General features: G+C 44.0%; 1 protein-coding gene across 1 annotated transcript in view; it reads left to right on the forward strand.

The window, feature by feature from the left end:
- The first annotated feature begins 3,899 nt into the window (after window positions 1-3,899).
- Window positions 3,900-5,272, forward strand: part of UBA1 (ubiquitin-like modifier activating enzyme 1) — a 22,821-nt gene continuing 21,448 nt past the window's right edge. The window contains exon 1 of the mRNA XM_006898902.1: window positions 3,900-4,109. The gene's annotated coding sequence lies outside the window, so the exon portion shown is untranslated. The remainder of the gene's footprint in view (window positions 4,110-5,272) is intronic.

Below are 5,272 nucleotides of genomic sequence, written 5' to 3' on the forward strand. Positions count from 1 at the left end.
GTGGTACAGTACATGTAGAGGATACACCGAAGGAACTACCACACAGTATATGATCAATTAATATGATCTATTGATGTTGGGTATTTACTGTACATCTGGGGCTTTGTCAAATGGTTGTCTCTGATGACTTGGTAGTCTGTCCTACCTATTTCATGGACATTGTTGACCTTAACATACTGTTTTTCAGTATCTTCTGGGAAGTCATTCATTCTAGGCATTTTTTAAAAAATTTATTTTCTAAATTTTCTAAAAGGGCAGTAACACAGTTTACCTACTAACAGAGACAGCTTCCCAAAGGCACTCGGTTCAAGTCCACCAGCTTTTCTGTGGGAAAAGGTTGAGCAATCTCCTCCCATGTGATTTACTGCCTCTGAAAACCTTCCAGAGGATCAGCTATGGGTTGGTTCTGACTCTACGGTACACAACAACAACAACAACAACAACAACTGCAAAATGAATGGAAACCTTTCTACAAAACATAATTGGTTCATTTCTTACCTACAGTGTATTTTGTTCTATAATCTAGGAATTAATTTTTAAATACTATGTACCAAGGTGGAAATTTCTCAAGTGACTGAGTATATCCTCACCTGTAACTAATTTAATGTTAACATGAATATATTTTTATATTTTGTTGTTGTTGTTATGTGTTGCTGATTCAACTAAAACTCATTGTGACCTTATGAACAACTTATTGGGACCTTGCCCTATCCTGTCGCATCCTCATGATGCTGCTACAATCCATTGTTAGATTGTGTCAATCTATTTTGTTGGAGGTTTATATATTGTTAATTGCCATCAAGTTAAGTACAACTCAGAGCGACTCCACAAACAACAGATCTGAACCCTGTCCTATCCTGTAACATCTTCATCATCTTTGACACATTTGAACCCATTGCTGCAGTCACTGTGTCAGTTCATCTCATTAAGCACCTTCCTCTCTTTCAGTGACCTTTCCAAGTATGATGTCTCTCTCTAAGGAATTAGAAACATGCCTTTCCTACAGACATAACCAAAGTATGTGAGAGGAAACTTTGTCATTCTTGCCTCTAAGGAGCATTCTGGCTGCACTTTTTCCAAGATATATCTTTGTTATTTTGGCAGCAAATTGGATACTCAATACTCTTCTCCAACATCACCACTCAAAGGCATAAATTCTTCTTCTGTCATCGCTACTGCCCAATTTTCAGATGCATAGCACATGATTAAAAGACCATGGCCTGAATCAGATGCACCTTAGTTTTCAAATTGTCCTCATTGTTCCTTAGTAATTTGGAGAGATCATGACAAGATACTTGTCCAATGCAATGTATGTGTCTACAGATCTCCTGACTGCTGGTATCAAGGGTGTTGACCTAAGTATGATGAAATAGTTGACAATTTTAATCTTCTCTCCATCTATCATGATTTTGCTTAATGGTCTAGTGGTGAGTATTTTTGTCTTCTTGATTTTGAGATGAAATCCATATTAAAGGCTATAGTCTGATCTTCTACAGCAAGCTTTTAAATTCCTTCTCACTTTCAGCAAGCAAGATTGTGTCATTGTTGTGTGACACGGAGTCAGAACCCCATAGAGTCTTTCTCCCGTGGAGCAGCTGGTGCTTTTGGGATTACAACACAGCTTCTTACCACAAGGCCACCAGAGCTCCCTTCTGTCATAGTAATATATTAGTTAGATAATTGTATTATTACAATTAATTATATAATATCATATTAATACAGGGAGCTCTGATGGGATAGTCCTTGAAGAGTTGCACTACAAATCCAAAGGTTTGAGTCCATCAGTGACTTTGAGGGAGAAGGATGAGCAATCTCCCGATTCATTTAAAGCCTTGAAAATGCAGAGGAAGGTGTGTTATGAGTTAGTTCTGACTTAATGGTAATGAGTTAGATTAATGTATACTATTTTAAATTACAAAAAAATGTTTGGAACAATATGTCAACAGAGAACTGCCAGATGTGCAGGCTGGATTTAGAAGAGGTCGTGGTACTAGGGATATTATAGCTAGTGTTAGATGGATCTTGACAGAAAGCAGAGAATACCAGAAGAATGTCTATCTGTGCTTCATTGACTATGCAAAGGCTTTTGACTGTGTGGATCACAGCAAGCTATGGCTGACTCTGAGAAGAATGGGAATCTCAGAACATTTGATTGTGCTAATGCGAAACCTATACTTGGACCAAGAGGCAGTCGTCAGAACAGAGCAAGGAGACACTACATGGTTCAAAATCAAGAAGGGGTCGGTCCATCAGGGATGCATTCTGTCTCCATACCTTTTCAATCTGTATGCAGAACAGATCATCCAAGAAGCTGGGCTGTACAAAGAGGAATGTGGCATCAGGATTGGTAGAAGAGTCATCAACAACCTGCGTTATGCGGATGACACAACCCTGCTTGCTGAAACTGAGGAGGACCTGAAGCGCTTGCTGCAGAAGGTCAATATGGATTGAAACTCAACATCAAGAAAACAAAGATTCTCACCACTGGGCCAATTGGCAGCATCAGTATGGATGGTGAAGCGATTGAGATAGTTAACAGTTTTAGTTTGCTTGGCTCCACAGTCAACACTCTTGGTACCAGCAGCCAGGAAATCAAGAGACGAATTGCATTGGGAAAGTCAGCTGTGAGGGACCTCTCAAGAGTACTGAAGAGCAACAACGTCAGGCTGGAGACTAAGGTGCACCTGATCCGGGCTATAGTCTTCACAATTACGTGCCATGCATCAGAGAGTTGGACAGTGAATAGGGATGATAGAAAGAGAATTGATGCCTTTGAGCTGTGGTGCTGGAGAAGAGTGTTGAATATACCACGGACTGCTAGGAGAACAAACAGGTTTGTCCCAGAGAAGGTGAAGCCGGAATGCTCCCTGGAGTCAAGGATTCTGAAGCTTTGTCTGACATACTTTGGGCATGTTGCAAGGAGATGTTCCTTGGAGAGGTACATCAGGTTTGGCAGAGTGGAGGGACGGTGCAGGAGAGGAAGACATCCATGAGATGGATCGATTCTGTGACTGCAGTGGTGGGAATGAGTGTGTTTGAGACGTTGAGGTTGGCACAGGATAGAACGGCGTTTCAGGGCTCTTGTACATAGGGTCGCTATGAGTCGCAAGCGACTTGATGGCACATAACAATAAAGTCAAGGCAGCCCAGGTTCATGAGTACTTTAGTAGAGGGAAATGTGAGTGGGGCTTCACACCCTCTATGACTGCAGCACCATCTTTCATTATTTTTTAAGAGGGAGGCGTGGCCATATTGTGTTAGCAATCCTTTCGGTTGGGTAAATCTGTCTTCAGTGAATAATTAATAAAATCGGCTGGGATCTTTCTGATCTCTTTGGGTTTCGAGGTCGAACTGCTGCTGCAGCAGTATTCATTATTTATGAGCTGTAAAAGTAGATTTTTCTCCGCAGTAAGTAGCCTTATTAGATGCCTGCATTAGATGCAAGGATAGGCAGATCTGTCACTTTTCTTCCAGCCCACTGGCCTTTGTACATTATTCATGAATAAGATGTGGCTTTGGTCTCCTTGGCTTCCGGGCTGCTGCAGGATTATTCATGAACAGTGGGGCGTGACTTCCATGTTTAACATTTGCTTTCTGGTTACACAATGTTAGCCAACCAACTAACCAGCATCATACTTAGTTCATGATCAAGAGGCGTGATCTTAAACTCCTTTCTTGGTTCTCAAGGTATCATGGTTACAGCAACTAATTCTTTAGTCATTTTTCTTAAGACATAACCTCTGCAGTTTTACCTATTTTCTTAGTTAATGCCACAACAACCAGCAGATGGAGCTGTTTCTCCTTCCGACAGTTTTGAAAAGCTGGGACTATTATACAAGATGCATGAGTGGGTGCGGGCCTCTAGCATCCGGGTTCCTGGGGGTGGGGCCCAAGGTTTTGTTCCGGCCTCGGGCTCTTCGGCCGCCATCTTGTGTTGGCGGCTGAGGTGAAGGAGGAAGCAGGGTCTTTAATAACCGCAGCAGCCTGAGGAGGAGAAGGCGGCGGCGATTCTAGACGGCCCAGACAACGGGAAGAAGGAGGGCGGCGGCTGGGCTTGGTTTCGGCTCCTTGAGGCGTTGGCGGCGGCGCGACCCGGGGAACCGGCATTGGTAACTTAACAGTCTCGCTAGGGACGGGTTTCGGGTGATACTGGAGCAGTTTTTGGGAGGCACCAGGCTGTACCGATTCGGGGATGGACTACAGTAATGTACACGCTTGAAATCTTCTGAGGTGAGGGGGAGAGAGTTGCAGATCCTGGGGCAGAGCCGACATTTTCCTTCCAGGATCTTTCTCTTCGAGCTCAGAAATCTGACCTTGAGTCCAGACCACCAAATCTACTTTTTAGAGACTTAGGCCCAATATTCTTGTTCAGGAACCTGCAAGGGATTCCAGGACTATTGCATCCCAGACCAGAACTCTCTCCAGTCACTAATACTAGGCTCGGCATTTTTGAGCTTAGTTCATCTACAACATGTGCTGTTAAAGACCGAACAGCTTTGAAGAGAGGTCAGATCTCAAGGAGGGTGTGTCTCATATATGTGGTTGTGTACCGTAGAGTCGGAACTATATCTGACCGTCTGGTGGGTTCTCAGAGGCAGTTAATCATACGGGAGGAGATGGCCCATCCTTCTCCCGCGGAGCAGCTGCTGTCCTCGAACTGCATGCCTCCGCGTGCGCGCACACACCCTTCTTGCCTCTAGGCTACCAGAGCTCACATATGTGTGTTTGTGTGTGCGCGCGCGCGTGTGTAGCTGTCCATCCTCCCGCGGCAGCTGCTGACCTCGAACCGCGTACCTCCATAGCGTGTGTGTAGCAGCTTCTTGCCTCTAGGCCACCAGAGCTTGTATGTGTGTGTAAAAAAATCTAAGAGAGCCTTTATTGTGTGTGTGTGTGTAAATCTTTTTGAGAGAGCCTTTACTTTATCATCTTCCTTTAGATCCTGATCTCTTTCCTCCCAGCTTCCAAGGCTATTTGAACCTGCTGTCCCTGTCAGAGGGAGCTCTGGTGGCCTAGTGGTGAAAAGCTGCACTGCAGTTCCAAAGTTATAGGGTTCAAAACCACCAGAACCTCCACTGAAGGAAGCAGGGCAATCTTCTGTGCAATTTACTACTTTTGAAAACCCACTGAATGGTTATCCAAGAGTTAGTTCTGACTGGATGGCACATAACAAATCCCTGTCAAGAGATCCCCTTCCCACACTTCAGACATCTCAACTCCCCACCCTGTCCCTTGACTTTTCCTTCAAGAGATCTCTCTTTACCTAGCATTCCCC

The sequence above is a fragment of the Elephantulus edwardii genome, unplaced genomic scaffold (assembly GCF_000299155.1).
Source record: "Elephantulus edwardii isolate Elephantulus edwardi_28Jun2011 unplaced genomic scaffold, EleEdw1.0 scaffold00239, whole genome shotgun sequence".
Lineage (NCBI taxonomy): Eukaryota > Metazoa > Chordata > Mammalia > Macroscelidea > Macroscelididae > Elephantulus > Elephantulus edwardii.